Source organism: Cupressus sempervirens, chromosome 11 (assembly GCF_028749045.1).
Source record: "Cupressus sempervirens isolate cs-2001-9-10 chromosome 11, ASM2874904v1, whole genome shotgun sequence".
NCBI classification, from domain to species: domain Eukaryota; kingdom Viridiplantae; phylum Streptophyta; class Pinopsida; order Cupressales; family Cupressaceae; genus Cupressus; species Cupressus sempervirens.
The window spans coordinates 457,407,763-457,427,180 of record NC_143128.1 but is presented as its reverse complement, the minus strand read 5'-3'; positions in this window follow the sequence as shown (position 1 = coordinate 457,427,180).

Sequence of the window (19,418 nt, the reverse complement as noted above, 5' to 3'; positions counted from 1 at the left end):
CTCGGTGATATAGCCAAGAATTGAATGAATATAGGAAGAATTGAAGATGAAAAGAAATCTAAAGCTGATAACATTTAGAAGTAGATGAGGCAATAGTGGATTCCAAAATCTATCGAGCAGAACAGTTCAAATGATGGCAATGTCACTCAAGAGGTGGGTGACTCCACCATTTCCAATTAGATCCATAAACAAGGATATGGAACTGCATCTTCAAGTGATATCTCAAGTAGTTCCAAATGAAAGAAAGAAAACTGATCAAATCATTATTTTAGATACAAAGGGTCACAAGAAATTGGGTCATACTGAGCATAGTCAGTCTCAGACTCAACCGAGCTAGGTCAGGAGTAACTAAAGTTTTGTTCAATCATCGAGTTGCAAGCTGCTATCGAGCAAGTGAATAAATGATAGCCTGTCAAGCACTATGTCATCTCATCTACCTTCATATTGAGCATTTATGCAAAAATTTTCATCAAAAGGGCAGAATTTGATTTCATTCTTCATTGCGATTTCAGAGCTAAGATATTTCTAGGTGCACTCAAGCAAATTCCAAGCAATTCCAAGCAATTTTATAGTGAAGAATTTGTTCAAATTTTTTACACCTACCGAGCAGTGATAGCATCCGAGAGTAGCAGCAGCACCAAGGTAAAGAAGGGTTTGAAGATGCTAGTAAAGGGTGTAGAATGGAAAGTGCCTAAGTTCAAAATTGTTTCAGCCATTGCAAAGTCACTTGACCCTAATGGAGATCAATCTCAAATTCCACCAAAAGTACTCCTCATAAATGACATTCGTACTCATTTCAAATGCACTATTCAAGAAATAGGAACACTAGAAATGGAGAATGCCCTAGGAGAACTATGTGCTGATGGAACCCTAAAACTTGAGCATAAGCACTTAGAAGAAAAAGGCTTGACCCATATCCCGTATCTACCAAGAAACTTCCAAATTAAGTGGATTAGGTATATTTTAAGCTGTGTGCACAATGGTTAGTTATGGTTAAAGAAACCTATCATGATAACAAAGAAGATGATTCACAAAATCATGAGTCTCCCTATGCTCAACAAAGTTAAGGTTACCAAAACCCTAGGTTAGGATGAGTTACAGAAGAAAACCCTAGCCGAGTGGGATGGCAAAGGACTAAATATTAGCAATGTATCTAACATAGAACTTAGGTTTGGTATTCCTATCATTGCACATAAGATATACATCCCCAACAGACTAAATAGTATGCCATGTGAGGCTGTGGACTTAGCATTTAAGATAGTTAAGAAGAATTTGGAGTATGACTTGTCTGAGCTATTACTGAGGAAGCTAAACAAAAACATAGACAATATCAGATCATCAAAGAATAATCCCTGTAAATTTGGCTCCATGTTAACTTGTTTATTTTTCTATGTTCAAAAATTATTTCCATCTAAAGGAACTGTTATGTGGAGAAAAGATATTCCAATTCTATATTAGATTAATGAGTTTATTGCTGACATGGGTGAAAACTTTGAGAAGGTTATGGATAATTATTTTGAAGATTTCAAGGAAAGAATGAATAATAGGTTTTGAATTCCACCAAAATTGGTTGAAGACTACAAAGATGATGTATGCTTCATGGTTGATTGTGATAGAGTATACATTTAGGCAGTCAGACCCCGAGTTGCATGGGTAAAATCTCTTCCATATGAGGTCAATATTGACAAAACTAGAGATATTATTTAAGCACTGGTGAATGAGCCTGTAGATCCTAAGCTTCCTGCCTTTGGCACTTATGATGAAGCAAAGGCTAGAATTGAGCTTGAAATCAAGCTACCCCAAGCTATAAGCAAAGGCAAGAGGAAGATAGCAAAATTGAAATCTGCAACTAGCCCTTTAATGCTCACTGAAGGTAAAGGAGAGGATGAAGAAGAAGAAGAAGAAGAAGGCAAAGAAAGAGAAGAACATGAATCTGGAAAAGAAGAGGAACTGCCTAAGAAGAAAGGAAAAGTCTTTATCACCAAACCTCAAAAGAAGCCAACTGCAGTATTCTCAAGGAGAACCAAGAAAGGCAAGAAGGAAATTGTACTTGCTAAGCCTCCACTCACATTTGAGGAAAGGCTAAAATAGTTAAGGATTGGAGCAGGTATCAACAATTTTAAAGCTCTCAAATATGAAAGTTGGAATCTTGTAGAACAAAAGGAGATTGAAGACTTTGTGATGGAAAAGTTAGGAACTTGGAAATTCTCTCCTGATCAATTTGCATCTCAAATTCCACCAGTACTTCTTGACAAAATAAAAGTCAGATCGAAGAACATGGTACAAACTATCAAAGATATATTTGAGCAAAAACTAAAGGAATTAGTACCCAATTTGACAGATGCAGAAGTCAAAAAGGCATTGAAAGATCATGAAGGAAGAATGAATAAGAGATTCAATACTTGCCTCATATTATTAAAAAATATTGAATTAGTTGTCAAAAATGCTACAGATGTTTGGAATAATGCATATCATCTCAAGAAGCCATCATATGATCCTATTGAAATTAAGGATGATGATAGCAGTGATAATGATGATTTTGATAACACTCCACCTATCATGGTTACACCAGGAGAGCTGCATGCAGTAATGGAAGAAAAAGAGGAAGAAGACAAGGAGGAAGAAGCACTTGAGGAAGAAAAAGATGAAGAAGATCCAGTAAAAATTGCAACAGAAGTTATTGCATCCCTTTCTCACTCTCCACCAAATATTTTTACATCTACTATGGAGATAGCTTCTACCAGTGAGACTATGAGCACAACTGCCACATCAATTGCTCAATCTTCACCAGCCTCCTCCCAACTCTAGGTATCTGAAATAGAAGTGCCAAGCACTTTATCCACCAAGCTGCTTGTCACTTCTTCAGCTACCGAGTTAGCTACCTTAGCTCCTTCACCATCAGTTAGTGTAACAATAAGTTCTACAATTTTGTCTTTGTCAATTCTAGTAAGTTCTACAATTTTTCTTTTTCCAACATTATCTATATCCACTACAACTCCAATTAGTTCAGATACTACTATGGGTACTCTACCTAGTGTGACACCATTTTTGGAAAGTGTTTTAGTTTTTGATTTGGTTAGCACTTTTATTAGCATTCAATCCTTGAGTCCTATCCCATTTTTCACTGCTAGCCCTTTTATCTCCACTATTGTGTCTATTCCAAAGGTCAAACCAGTAATCACAGACATGAAACAAAAGAATCCATTAAAACTTCTAATCACTGGAAAGGAAATTGAAGAAGACATTGACTTAGACATAGAGATAGTGATATCAAAGATTGACTTTGACACTGCTACCATTGAAGAGATGAGGTTAGCAAGTCAACTCATAGAGATGAAAGCTATGCAGAAGTAGTTAAGGTCTGAAAGGGATAAGGAGTATAGAATAATTGAGAATGCCAAAGATATAATTACACAAGCTATAGGTGTTAAAGTAGATTCCACTCAACACATTTTGATTCAGTTAGAAGAGGTAATACAAAAATTTAATGAAGATCCTTCCAAACAAGAGAAACTGATTGAAAAGGCTGAAAGGAAATTTGATGACAAGGTGCTAGAGCATATTGCTCAACAGATAGCAATCAAGCAAGTTGAATTATCCACACTTTTGGGTAATTTTGAAAATTCTTTTAATAATGCAGCATCACTTTTTGCCAAACTTTGTGATGTTTCTAGTTTTACTAAAGAAATAAAGGATAAGCTAAATAAGATTGACATTGATATTCAATCAAGTGCATCTAAGCTAAAGTTGGACTCCTCCTCCATAATCTCTCATCACACCAAAATTAGATATCTGGTAGACATGCAGGTAGAACTATTGAGAGAGGAAGCAAGGATTTGGTCTACACTAATAGACATCCATAACATAATCCTTCCTATCATGGATACAATGCAGAAACATATTGCTCATTGCAAAACATTGATCCAAGATCAAAACTTCTTAGTGGCTGATCACATGATTCAATTATCAGTAGAAGTTCAAATTTCTCTCTCCACCTATCAAATTTTGTAGCAGATTTGGTATAGTACTTTTGCTGGCATCCTTAAGGTACATCAAGATTTTCTGTCTCACTTTGGTGTAACCATATAAACTATATATATAGTCCTTTGACATTATTGTCAAAAAGGGGGAGAGATTCAACATAATAAATGAGGAGAGTTATTAGTATAAGTGAAGGGGGGAGTTAGCACTCAATAGAATTAGCACTTGTACATAAGTATCTTTGTATATACATTATAAGTCATCAAGAAGATATATAGAAATGTATATGTAGTAGTTTTACAAAGATCAATTTTGAAAAACCAAAATTCAGTGAGTCAGGTTATGTACATATGCTTTGGCTTATAAGTGTTTTGTCACTAATGCCAAAGGGGGAGATTGTTGGCATTATATTGTATTTTTCATTAGTAACAACACTTATTCGACTATGAATGATTACCAAGCTCATCACTTAGTCTACAATGTATACCGAGCATTCAATGGTTACCTTATAGGTTCATCACTTAAGTAGTTCACACTGAGCATTCCTAAAGCTATCGAGTGAATGTGCAGTCCAATAGTATCTATCGAGTCTACAATATTCACTAAGCTTCACAGTATCTACCAAGTCATCAGTTTGTATGATGCAAGCCAGTATTTACCAAGTGATGGAAGTGTAGTGTTTACCGAGTGAAATCAAGGTAAACGAAGGATTCAGTTTTTACCAAGTGACACTATATCTACTAAGTCTCCAATGGTTACCAAGTTCCAAGCTACGTTGTGTGGTTAATATGGACCGAGCTTCTACTTCTACTAAGTGCATGGTGATGCTGAGTAATGCAGTGGATGCCGAGTATTAGAAGGTCACCAAGTCAGCTTGAAGAACTTGAGTTTTCTACTGTTTGGCCAACTCAGTAATATTTTGTTCACTTGCGTTTTGGCCGACCTTGCAATTGTAATTATTGGAATGATATATATGTAATGCATTATATCATTTGCAATATAATGCATGAGAGTATCAAGAGAGACATGTAATGTTTTGAGAAGTGAAAATGCAAATCAACAACAGAGCAGAATACTTAGCAAGGTCGACAAGGAACATTAAAATATTCATCAATCACAAAAGGTGATTTGTACTTCAAGGATCTAATCAACAATTAAGTTGTAAGTCAAATCTATTGTTTCATCCTAATAGGTGAACTAGTTTCTAAATCCTTTAACAAGGTAGACTTAACAGTCTTTTTTAAATCTCTTAACCGAGTGCATACTTCATTGTATGTTTGTAAAATCCTCTAACAAGGTGGACCTAGCAGTCCTCGTGCTCCTAACAGGGTAGATGATCAAAAGTGGTCAATGTAAGCCTTAACAGGCGAACTTTATACTACAGTATTGAAGTTTTGTGGGTATCATCCCCACCCCAGTTTTACTTTCTATTTGGAAGGTTTCTGGGTTATGAAATCACTATGTACATGTGTTATGAATGTTTGATCTCTCAGATATGCAGTAGATTAGATGAATGAATGGTGAATAGTATATATGGTTAAAGTCCTGAATTGTTTAAAGTTTTGAAGTTACTGATTCACCCCTCCGCTCTCAGTAACCTGTCATATCTTGAATATTTTCAACACAAGAATGGTCAAGATTCTAGCAGGATTGTTATTGTCTAAATATTTTTGCTGCACTATTTAACACCAAATATTTTTGGGCTTAGAATACATTTTCCAAACTAACTCCCCTCCAAATGCTTTGTTCCTTTTATGAAGATCATGAATCCTCGCTCTACCAAGTTATTTTGTTTGTGTCATATAATCAAGTGATACCAATGGAATTTTCTTTTCTCCATTCATATTTTTTGTCCATAGGAAATCTCTCAAAATATTTTGTATGGCTTTAATGACTAAAGAGGGAGCTTTGAGTGCTAAAAGATAATAATTTGGAATTACTGAAAGCACTATCTTTATAAGAAGGATTTTGCCTAGGAAGGACAACCACCTTGCAACCACTCTTGATTTGATTTTGTCAATAATTGGCATCCAATAGCTTGTTCAGTTGGCTCCTAAGAAGAAAGGAATTTCCAAATAAATTGATGGTAGAAAGTTTATAGCAAAAAGTCTACTATGAAGCCAAAAATATTTACAATCTTGTTGGCAATTATCTAGTTTGTATTAAACAAATAAATCTGAGATTTCTATGAATTCACTTATGATCTAGGGATTATTTAATCTATTTTTCTTGTGAAACAAAAGAAGTCCCAAAAAAAAGGGTGCCATTTGCAAATAATGTGTGGGTAATGAAAATGCTTGTTTCACTAATACATGCACCTTTCCATAATCTTGTAGTCTACTTGTGTTGGATGTGTCTACTAAAAGATTCAACCATTAGTATAAAAAAACTAGGGATAGAGGATCTCCTTGCCTAACCCCTTGTGTAGATGAGAAAAATCCCACTAGAACTCCATTAATCACTACTAAAAACTAGGCCCTTGATACACAAGCTCATACCCATTTACAACATGCTTTTGAGAATCCAAATTTATGTAAGACTTTAAATAGGAAATTCTAGTAGAACCTGTCATATGCTTTCATCATATCCAACTTAATGACAAAATTTGGAGTTTTTCCTATACTAATGGAATGGAGTGTTTTGTGTACTACTAGTGCTCCTTCCATTATTTTCTGAGAAGGGACAAAACCATCTTGAGGCTGAGATACTAAACTTGGAATTAATTTCTGCATTCTAAGATATATGGCTTTTGCAATGATTTTGTAGACTGTATTACACAAGGAGATGGGTTTAAACTCTACAAAGGTCTTAGGTACTTTCACTTTGGGAATAGTAGCTATATTGGTAGTATTGAAGTATTTTAACATGGTCCTACTAGATCTTGATTCTTTAATAACTCCCAATAGGTCCCACCCTACTATGTCCCAACATGTTTGGAAGAAGAGAACCATGAATCCATCCAAACCTAGTGCTTTATCTAGAGGAAGGGAGGAGACTAGTTTCCTTAGTTCCTAAATTGTGAATGACACCATTAACTGTATGTTATCTGATTCTGTAACAATAGATGGAATGGCTACAAGAAGATCTACCCCCTAGTCCATTGAGTAGGGATGTGGGATCTAGGGGGCCAACAAGGATTTAAAGAATCTCACATCTTTATCTTGTATGCTTTGTGCATCTATAATTGAGGCAACTATCTTTGTATTGTTGATTGAGAAAATCTAACTAGCTGTTGTTTTATGTTTAGCTAATGCATAGAAGAATCTTGTGTTTTTATCCCCCTCTTTTAGTCAAAATTCTTGAGATTTCTATCTCCAATCAATCTCTTCTCTACTACATAGTTCTTCCCACTCCAAAGATAGGCTTTCTTGAGCTAGGAAAGAGGTCATTATCCATGCCATATCTTGTGATCTTGTCCAACACTTCCTCTACTTTTTTCTTTACAATATCCTTTTCTTTAAATATATTTTTGACAACTACTTCATTAGAATTTTTGACTTGGGTTTTAGTATATTTCAACTTGGTTGCAAATTAATGCATTTTGGTACCATCCAAATGAGGGACACTCATCCACCATTGTCTGATTAGAGGCATGAATGATGGATGTTGTAATCACATTCTTTCAAACTTGAAGGATGAATTATGAGGTATATTCTAAGAAACCAAGTTAAAATTCACTTGGATGTTGATGGGAAAATGGTCTAAACCTATTTTTGGTAAGATTTTTGATTGAAAGGTTGTCTTAGAAAGGGCCTAATGCTGTGATACAAAAAACTAGTTTAGTTTGATGACAATCTGAGAAAAATTAGATCTTTTATTGGTGTAAGTATATGTCCCTTTACTTGGCTCAATGTCCACAAGATTATTATCTTATACAAAGTGAGAAAAATATTGTATTGTTTTCAAGGGTGGAATAATGCCTCCACATTTTTTTGACACTTTTAGTATAGCATTAAAATCACCCCCTATAATTATGTGGTGTAACTGATGTGATTTGAATCATTTGAGTTAGCTCCTACCAAACTCTTTGCTTATCCATTGTTGCAGTGGGACCATAGACATTAATGAGGAGGAATTTTTTGTCATAACAACTCATGCTTATTGCTTGCTAATTATTTTCTTGATTTGTGATCTATCCTTGGATTGACTTAGGATCCCATAATATAGCCAATCCTTACCCAAGCCTAGTCTCTAGACTGATTTCCATTTTATCCATTTCCCAATTAATTATTATCAAAATTCTCCTATGACAATTTCATTTTTTGCAACAAGATGATATCTTCTTTCATAGAATCAAGCTCTTGCTTAACTCCACTCTTTTGTCAAAGGCATTTAAACCTTTGACATTCCGTGAGATAATCTTCATGGATGACAAAGAGAACACATGGTTCTCCTTGTCAATCTTTTGGTAGGTGTGAACTTGCCATCCAAAGTAGATTGGATACCTGCTGCAATTTCTTCTTTAGTCTAAGTGTTTTTGGGCTTTCTTCCTCTTTTTTTCATTATGGGCTTAATCAGGGCAGTAATAGAGGGGGTTTGTTGGATAGATAGTAGTGTACAATTGCAACCTAATTATATTGAGGTTTTATTAGGATTTGGCTTTGAGTAATCTGAAGTTACTTCTTCTGTCTCATGAGACTTCTTCTTATAGGCACCTATGTCTTGATCTAAATTTTGAGCTTTCATATCTTGTAGTATCCTCATAGTCTATTTCTATAAGTGCAGTATCTTGCTTCCATTCTCCAAATTTCTTATGTAAGATTTCTTCCAAGTTATCATCATGCTCAAGTTCTAAAATGTCCTGAATGGTTAAGAGATTACAAGTATCAAGTGGAGTTTGGTATTCCTGTAATTTCTGAGGTATTTTTGGTAGAGAAATTTGACCATAGGAAATAGGTCATAGATTTTCCTTATGAACAACAACTTTAGAAAATGCCAAACCTGGTTGTGTGTTAATTTTGTGTAACTCCTCAAGAAACCCATCTTCGTTCGCTATCTCAATGATTAACTTGATGGCTAGTTCTGCAATAATTTGTTCTAAAAGTTGTCTGGCCTTCAAATCACTAACTACTTGATGACTATTTGATTCTTGTATGTTGCAAATATTGATTGGTAAATTTTGATACATCAGCTACCGTACTATACTTTTTTACCTTTGAAGATTACAACTTTGGCTATTCCCTTAGGGTAATCACTAGTAATAAGGGAATTGAATATGGTTTAGGTTGGGTGATCTAGCAATGGACTAACAATTTGGTAATCTCAAAGGTGAAGAAGTTATACATATTCTAAATTTGAAAGAGCAAGCTATGATGAGGAAGATTAACCATTGAGAATAACTCTTTATTTACTACTATTTCAAGTATTGGGAGGGGGGAATATTGGCCTTAAAACCTAAAGAAAAAATTCTCAAATCCTTGTGCATTTTGGTTTCCTCTACTATATTTTGTGTGGGATTTTGTACAGAGCATTCTGCTTGATTGGTGCAATGATCCACACATATGAGGGTCTTAGAATGCCCCAATTTCTTGCAATGTGTGGTAAAATGACCAAGACAATTTTGATGTTTCTGAAAAGTATTTGCATCCTCCACAATAATGTTCTGAACCAATATCCCCCACTTTGACTTAATTTTAATCTGATCTGGTGTTAGATTTGAAGAACAAAGTAACACACAAACATGGGTATGATAATGTGGGTATTCAAATGGAGTGAGATAATGCTTGACAAAAATGCCAATTGTATTTGCAATACTTTCCATAATTTCAAGATCCTTGTATTCTAAAGGGATTGACGAGTAGGAGATCCAGTATGGATAAAAACAATATTCAAATTCAATAGGCTTGAAGTTTGGTGTCCATACCCAAGTAAATAAACCGTAGCCATTAAAGAATCATCCTTTGAAATGGTGGACATCATCCCTAAAATTTTTTGATTCAAAGGAAGCTACAAAAAAACCTATAGCTAAATCCAGTTGAAAAATATCTGATAAACCCTTCTAGCTATCAAAAACCCATTTTCTAGTAATGTCAAGGAATTATGTCTTGGTGTTTGATAGGTATAGGGTGACTTAAAAAAAAAATCTAAACTAATAGTTTTAAGGTATACCATGTGGAAGTCAAAAATGCAAAATGCTCCAAAAGTTGTCATGACAACTTTTACAACTTTGCAATGTTTTTTAATTAAGTAGAACAATTTTTTTTATAGGGGTTCCTGAAATCCACTAGTTATCAACATAAAAAAACTAAAAGTTTAGGTCTAGCTACCAAGTAGTAGAAAAAACAATAGGCTTGATCCAACCAACAAGTGAAAGAAAAAGCCAAAACTAGGAGAAACAATCAATGGACAAGTTCTTTAGCCAACTATTTCTTTAACTCTATCTCTTCCTTGGCCTTAGCCTTATCAGTCTTTGAATGACTATCATCCTGAGAAGCCTCCTTTCCCCTCTTCCTCTTTTACACTCTCCTTTTTTTTTTCTTAGGCTCTCCCCTTGCAAAGACACCTTCTCCTTGATCACCATGTTTCCCTCTATGTCCTTATCCTCCTTCCCCTTTTTATGGAAACATTACAATGTTAATGCTCCTCCTGTGGCTCCTTCTCAAGTTGACATTCCATCTTAGATTTATTTTATCACTTCCTTTGCTACGATTTTTTCCCTGGATTCAGGGGTTTCAGGGATTGGTTGTGGTGTTGCTGATTTTTAGTGGTAGAAGGATGCTAGTTTGGTGGAGGTTGGAAGGACTACAATAGAAGGAAAAAAGGTCAAGCCCTCCATTTCTAGTGATTCAATGATGGATCCTCCTATTGCAGTCTTTTCCTTGGTCTCAAAGGTTTTAGGGACTCATTGTGGTGTTGTTAATTTATAGTGGTAGAAGGCTACTAGTTTGGTGGAGGATGGATGGACTATAGTAAAAGGAAAAAAGGTCAAGCCCTCCACTCCCTCTTTTGATATGGCATTACATTCTCAAAAGAAGGGATCAAAAGGGAAAGCCTGATGCGACTGTCCTTTTTTGGCTCTTCTAGCTCTTTAGGCCTATAGTTCTTTGTAGTTTCCCCTATCTCTTTTGGCATATTGTTCTTTGTAGTGTGTCATAGTTGGGGACACCTTTCCCCTTTTCATCATAGGGTTTAAGGAGCCCGATCAAAACCTATTTTTGTGGTTGTAGTGTTTTATCTGTGATGCCACCATGGTCACCTTTTGTATGGAAACCTATTTCACCTTGAGTTGTTATTTTATTTGGTATGGGCTTTATTGAATATCTTTTAATTTGTAAATGGTTTCAGGCACCCTTCAAAACCTATTATCCTAATAAAAAACATTACAATGTTTTATGACAACATTTTGCAGTATTTTAGCAATTTTGTACCCAATTAGTTATGGAACAAATTAAAAGTTGAATTTTTTGGGTAGGAATATATAAGACCTTTCAAACTGAATTGAAGAAGTTGGAAGGTATCTTGATTTTTGAGCAACATAAATTGAATACAATTTTTTGGCAAACTTTGCAAAGTCATGTTGCAAATTGAGAAACTCTTGCTAAATGGATTGAACATGCTTTCTTTTTTGTATAAATGGTTATATTAAAACTTAATTTATCTCTATGGTATTTGGTGTTAAATTTTGTATAGTTTTTCTTAACAAAGTTTTTAGATTGTGGTGACTGATCAGGAAAATATTGTACATACTTATATAACCCTAAAGCGGTTTAATACTTGTATAAAAGGGCTTAGGGTTGGGTATTTTTCATAATGTTGTGATACGAAATTGGTTCTTGTGGCAGTATTGAGCTGTAAGGGATTACAGATTGTAATCAGGTTGTAATCACTGGATTGTAATAAGATCGGACTTGCTATTTGGTGGACGTAGCCCAGGGATTGAGTGAACCATGTTAAATCTTGGTGCCTTGTGTTCATTTCTGTGTGTTCTATTATTTTTTTTTATTGGTTATATTTGCATGTAGTTTTTATTTTCTGTCCGTGGTTTATCCTAACAAGTGGTATCAGAGCAAGGTTGTCTTTTAGTTATCCTCTGCAGGAAAGTCTCACGGTTAAGTGGGAGTCTCACAGTTGAGTGGGAGCGATGGTAGATGAGGGTAAGTTGAGGGTTGACAGGTTTAATGGGCAGAACTTCCAGTTATGGAAGATGCAAATGGAAGACTATTTATATCAAAAGGATTTATGGAAGCCGTTGGAAGGAAAAGCCAAGAATCAGGGAACTATGTCAGAGGCTGAATGGGATCTTTTGGATAGAAAGGCACTTGGAAGCATTCGGTTATGCTTGGCACCATCGGTGGCATTTAATATTACAAAAGCAAAGACGACAGAAGATTTGATGAAAACCCTAGCGACACTATATGAAAAGCCCTCCGCTTCAAATAAGGTATTTCTCATGAAGCGTTTATTTAATATGAAAATGGCAGAAGGTGGATCTATTGCAGATCATTTAAATGAGTTTAATACTATTACTAGTAAATTATCTTCTGTGGGTATCAATTTTGATGAAGAAATTAGGGCTCTCTTGATTTTGTGTTCTTTGCCTGAAAGCTGGAATGGCTTGGTAATGGCGGTGAGTAATTCTGTTCCTGGATCTAGTACCCTAAAATATGATGATGTGATCAGTGTTATTTTAAGTGAGGAAACTCATAGAAAATCCTTAGGTGGATCTACATCAGGAAGTGCTTTAAATGCACAAAGTAGGGGCAGAATGAATGAAAGAGGAAGTAACTCTAGAAATCATGGGAAATCAAGAGGAAAGTCAAAAGGGAGGAGGTCTCAATCGAGAGGACCAAATGATTGCTGGTACTGTGGGAAACCAGGGCACAAAAAGAAAGATTGCTGGAATCGAAAGAAAAATGAAGGAGATAAATCAAATGGAGACAAGGAGGCAAATGTGGTAAGTAACAAATCTGAAGAGGATGCTTTGCTTCTATCTTTAGAGAGTGTTGATGATTCATGGGTTTTAGATTCTGGTGCTTCATTTCATGCTACACCTCATAGAGGTTATTTCATTGATTATGTCCAAGGGGATTTTGGGCTTGTTTATTTGGGGGATAATGAACCCTGTCAGATTGTTGGAAAGGGAAAAATTAAGATTAAGTTGCAGAATGGGAATCATTGGCTACTACATGAGGTAAGACATGTTCCAAAACTAAGTAGAAATTTAATTTCAGTAGGGCAACTCGGTGATGAGGGTTGTGTAGTTACTTTTAATGATAAAAATTGGAAGGTTTCAAAAGGTTCCCTTGTAGTAGCAAAAGGTGTGAAAGTAGGCACCTTATATCTTTGTACAGGTCATATTGTTCCTTCTACTTTGATTGTTTCAGAGAAAAATGAATATTTAGGAACAATTACTACAGTTGATCAGGGAGAACAAATAGCTGCTGTAGATTCTGATACAGCACTGTGGCACAATAGACTTGGGCACATGAGTGAGAAAGGTATGAAAGTACTTCATTCAAGGAAAGTTTTACCAGGTCTAAAATGTGTGAATATGGATTTCTGTGAAATTTGTGTGTATGGAAAACAAAAGAGAGTGAGTTTTGTAAAGACAGGGAAGGAAAACAAAAAGGAGAAATTAGAGTTTGTGCATAAAGATGTATGGGGACCAGCCCAGGTATCTTCCCTTGGTGGCTCTCATTATTATGTTACATTTATTGATGACGCAACTAGAAAAGTATGGGTTTATTTCCTTAGACAGAAATCTGATGTATTTCAAACTTTTAAGAAATGGAAATGCTTGGTTGAAAATGAGACTGGTAAGAAATTAAAATGTCTTAGATCTGATAATGGTGGTGAGTATTGTAGTCATGAATTTGAAGATTATTGCTCCACTAATGGTATTCGTAGACAAAAAACTATTCCAAGGACTCCACAGGAAAATGGAGTGGCTGAATGCATGAACAAGACTATAATGGAGCGCGCAAGGAGCATGAGGTTGCATGCTGGGTTGCCCTTAGACATGTGGGCAGAGGCTATCAATACTGCAGTATATTTGATTAATAGAGGTCCCTCTACTCCTTTGGGCTGTGGTATTCTAGAGGAAGCATGGACTGGTAAGAAGGTGAGTTATTCTTTTCTCAAGACCTTCGGTTGTGAAGCTTTTGCTCATATAGACTCTGAAAATAGAACCAAGCTAGAAGCTAAATCAAAGAAATGTGTCTTTGTTGGATATGGAATTAATGAATTTGGTTATAGGCTTTGGGATTTTGAAAATCTTAAAATTATTAGAAGTTAGGATGTCATATTCAATGAGAAAGTGTTGTACAAAGATCTGTTGCAGCAACATGAGAAGAAAGAAGATGATTATGTAGTGCTGGATGATACTCCAAAAGCTGATGTTCCAGCCATTCCTCATGATGTGCAACAACTACAACAACAAATACCACACACACCAGTGAATGTTAGATGATCAACAAGGCAAATCAGACCTCCACAAAGGTTTTCTCCCTCTTTGTATTCTATTTTACTTACTGATGCTAGTGAACCTGAAAGTTATGATGAAGCTGTGCAGGTGGATACTAAGATTCAGTGGGAGTCTGCAATGAAATATGAAATGGACTCTTTGCTGAAAAATAAGACATGGGATTTGTGCAAGTTGCCTGCAGGTAAAAAGGCTTTACAGAATAAATGGGTTTATATGTTGAAAGAAGAGGAAGGAGGTAAGAAAAGATTTAAGGCCAGGTTAGTTGTAAAAGGATTTGCACAGAAAAAGGGAATTGATTTTGATGAGATATTTTCTCCTGTTGTTAAAATGACTTCTATTCGTACTGTTTTAAGTCTTGTGGCTACTGAAGATTTTCATTTAGAGTAGATGGATGTTAAAACAACCTTTCTTCATGGTGATTTGGATGAAGAAATATATATGGCTCAGCCACAGGGTTTTGAGGTCAAAGGTAAGGAGAACTTAATGTGCAAATTGAAGAAAAGTTTATATGGCTTGAAGCAAGCACCTCGGCAATGGTATCTGAAATTTGATAGTTTTATGCATGAGCATGGATATAATAGGTGTCATTTAGATTATTGTGTTTATTTTAAGAGGTTGGATGATGATAGCTACATTATTTTATGTTTATATATTGATGATATGCTTGTAGCTGGGTCTAACATGGATCATATTAATGGGCTGAAACGCCACTTAGCACATGCATTTGCTATGAAGGATTTGGGGGCAGCAAAACAAATCCTTGGTATGAAGATTTGCAGAGATAGGAAGAATAGAACATTGACGCTATCTCAAGCTGATTATGTTGAGAAGGTGTTGCAATGTTTCTCTATGGAGAATGCTAAAGCTGTCAGCACACCTTTACCTGGTCATTTGAAATTGACTAAGGAGATGTGTCCCAAGACACAGGAAGAGGAGGATAAGATGTCCAAGGTACCCTATGCTTCAGCTGTAGGAAGTTTGATGTATGCTATGGTATGCACTAGGCTAGATATTGCACATGTAGTGGGAGTCGTTAGTAGGTATATGAGTCATCCAGGATTTGAGCATTGGAATGTTGTCAAGTGGATTCTCAAATATTTGAGAGGAACATCCAATAAGTGTTTACACTTTGGGGGCTCTACTACTAATTTACAGGGCTATGTTGACTCAGATTTGGCTGGGGATATTGATACCAGGTAGAGTACTACAGGTTATGTCTTTACTATTGGCGGGGCAGCCGTGAGCTGGGTTTCTAGGTTACAGAAGATTAATGCTCTCTCCACTATAGAGGCAGAGTATGTTGCTGCTACAGAGGCAGCCAAAGAGATGATATGGCTTCAGTTCTTCTTGGAAGAATTGGGACATCCTCAGAAGGATAATTATTTGTTCATAGATAGTCAGAGTGCCATTCATCTTGCTAAGAATTCAGCTCTGCATTCTAAGACCAAACACATACAGTTGCGGTACCATTTCATTCGGTCAGTTTTGGAGGATGGACAGTTAAAGCTGGAGAAGATACATACCAATGACAATCCAGCAGATATGTTGACAAAGGTTGTAACAAGGGAGAAGCTCAACTCCTCTTCAGCTTTGGTTGGTCTTTTAGACTGAACATGAATAAAAGAACAGTAGAGTCCAGGATTGTTTGATCCAGTGGGAGCCCCATGTGGTAGTGGTATTGCTATAGGATCAGTCTCCAAGTGGGAGATTTTTGTTTAGTGTGGAGCCGGATCAGTCCCCAAGTGGGAGATTGTTAGATTGTGGTGACTGATCAGGAAAGTACTGTACATACTTCATAAATAGTGGGGTTCCCCGAAATTTTTTTTTGGGCAGTAGCTGACATATTATGGCCGACATATGGTTGACATGTTATAACCCTAAAGTGATTTAATACTTGTATAAAAGGGCTTAGGGTTGGGTATTTTTCATAATTTTGTGATACGAAATTGGTTCTTGCGGCGGTATTGAGCTATAAGGGATTACGGATTGTAATCAAGTTGTAATCACCGGATTGTAATAAGATCGGACTTGCTGTTTGGTGGACGTAGCCTAGGGATTGGGTGAACCACGTTAAATATTGGTGCCTTGTGTTCATTTCTGTGTGTTCTATTATTTTCTATTATTGGTTATATTTGCATGTAGTTTTTATTTTCCGTCCGTGGTTTATCCTAAAAAAAGTAAGATCAAAACCCAATCTTGTTGCACATTGGTAGAGTAAAGGTTTTGGCTAGAATAATGTCTCTTTCTTAAAACTCCACTATGGAATTTTCATGGACATTGGAGGTCCTTAAGAAGAGGTCATGTAGGGTATTTTTGAATTGGTTTTAGTAGAGGGAACAATGTTTATTATTTTTAAGCTCATTCCCTAAGCGAGTTATATGATAGCCCAACTTGGATTTTTTAGAATCAGTTTTCAAATTCTTCCAAGAGTGGATTAACATGCTTTATCCAATGATAGATGGATGTGAAACACATCTAAGAGAAGTGTTGGTTACAAGATTAAAGTTTATGGAATACATTAGAGAAAATTTTAATCACTAAGCTATTCTATAGTCTATTCAAGTCTAAAAAGACTCTAGTTAGGATTTGGTGCTATGTAAACAGTTAGGGAACCCAAGACCCCCTATATCCTTTGGATATTCCAAATGGTTAGTCAGAATGATGACTTTTTTTGGGGTCATTTTTAATTTTTTTGAATTGGGACTCAAAAAATAAAATCAAAGGCCTAATTGGAGACATAAAAGGGCTACTAGACACATGGAGAAAAAACCATGAGATTGGTAGTTAAAAAATTGTTTTTTAAAGCATATTTGGATTGTTTCAAAGAATTTTGGGTGAAAGATAAAATTGCACACTCCTACAAGATAATCCAATTGAAGATGGAGTTTGGGTATAAAGTGTGTCATCAAGGGCAAGTAAGGAAAGTAAGATTTCTTTTTAAATTGATAGGGAACTCTAGAAGTAAATTTTACTATTGCACTCACCGCCCTTATCAAGGAACTTTGGGTATGAAGAGGACCTTGAAGGGTCCAAGTTCAAGAAAGTTACCCAACTAATGCAAGAAGTAGACAAAAACCTAGGGCTTCCTATCAAAGTAGTATTAGAAGGCCTAAATATTTGGACTGGTGATTGAGTATTTGTCAATAATTGAATCAATTAATGAGTCCACCATGGTGATAAATGTAGAATTGGCCAATAAATTAGAGGACCAAGAAGAGTAGAATATAACCCTAAAAGAAAGGATTTATGAGTTAGAAGGTAATCTTGGTGAAGTGGGAAAGAAGATAGAAAAAGTGATAGTGAAGGTCATTGAGAAAGAGGGAAAAGAAAAGAAAAAATAAATGGCAATAGAAGATGAGGTTCATAAACTATACCTTATGTTACAAGAACCCTTTCATAAAGAACTAAAGGTGTTTGGAGGAAAAGAACTAGGAGGAGTACCTTTGTTTAGTGACAAGATGGGACTTGACATGATCATATAATGGATAGAAGTACTTGAAAATTTCTTCGAATGTGAAGGGGTGAGTGAGGTACAAAAAGTGAAGGTGGCCAAGTTAAGATTGAGAGGGGATGCCTTAACTTGGTGAAGGCTTATTCAAGAAGAAAGAGAGGAGGAAGGTAAGAATCCAATTACTATTTTGAAGAGTATGGTGTCCAAAATCAAATAGAACTACATACCCAAAGATTATGAGATTCATATCCATAGAAAGAGGAAAAAGCTTAGACAAAAAGACCTTGATGTTAGCACATACATTGAAGAGTTCCAAAAGTTACATTTCAAGTGTAATGTTGCAAAAGAAAAAATCATCAAAGTGGATAGGTTTGAGGTGGATTATCCAAGAAATTTTATTTTATTTTTGTCTCTTACAAGAAATGTTAGCATGAATGTTGATGATACTACTTTGGGAGAGTATCCTAAGCATTGGAGAGTATTGATATGTTGCATTAATGATCATGTTTGACATTGATGTCAACATAGCATGGTTTTTGTAAATATTAGCTAAGTAGAAGACAAATATCTTAATGGCACAAACAATGGTTTGATTGTATGTTAATGCGTAGTCATGGAAATTTTCTAAACTATGTCCTGATGACATGGTCAAGTACATAGAATTTGACTCAAAGACATACAAATTTTTACCTAATTTATAAATAGTAGTTCAGAGATAGAGCATTGGGAAAACACTTCCTAATGTTTGTTTTCTATCTTTCAACTAAGATGCAATGAGAAGATGTGTAGTCAAGTAGTGAAAAAGGATAGTCTATTGGTGATGTCAATAAGTGTACAAGCCCTAGTATCACATTTGTGAAGTTTTGTATAGACTGTGAGCCAACAATGCTATTGTAATTGTAATTAATTAATTATATTATTATAATTAATTAAGAAAGCCTTGAGGCTGACTCAAGGAATTATTTTGAAGATATGGTATAAATGAAAGATGTTTTCCTTGATTGTAATATGTCATGATCATGGTATCAATTGAGGAGTGCGAAAAGGAGTAGAGTTCTTTAGGAATGCATGTAAGTGATCCAAGGGATTATTAGATGTGAGTTTTATGATCTAGTTAGAAGATCAGAAGGAGTAGAGATTCAGTTGACAAGATAGAAGAAGAGGAAGGAAATACATTTCATTTATATTATTTTGCAAGGAATAATACAAAGATCATTTGAATGGTGGGTTCATTGGTCTTGCCCTAGAATCTATTTGGGAAGTGGTTCTAACTATCTTCTAAAACTCCTAATAGGGTTGGAATCTCTGAACAGGGATTCAGAGTCTCCTAATAGGGACTCATATGTATTGAATGTAGTCATGAACTCCTCACATGGTCAATCCTATAACTAGGAATATTTATATTAGTACATCATCTTGTGGGTACCATCCCCACTAGGGTTTTCCCTCTGATCAAGGGTTTCCCTAGTTAACGTATCTAGTGTTGTTGTGTATGAGTAGATATTGTTTTGGTTTTTTATTATATTGCTCATATGGTTAAAGTTTAATAAGGTTGATAATTGT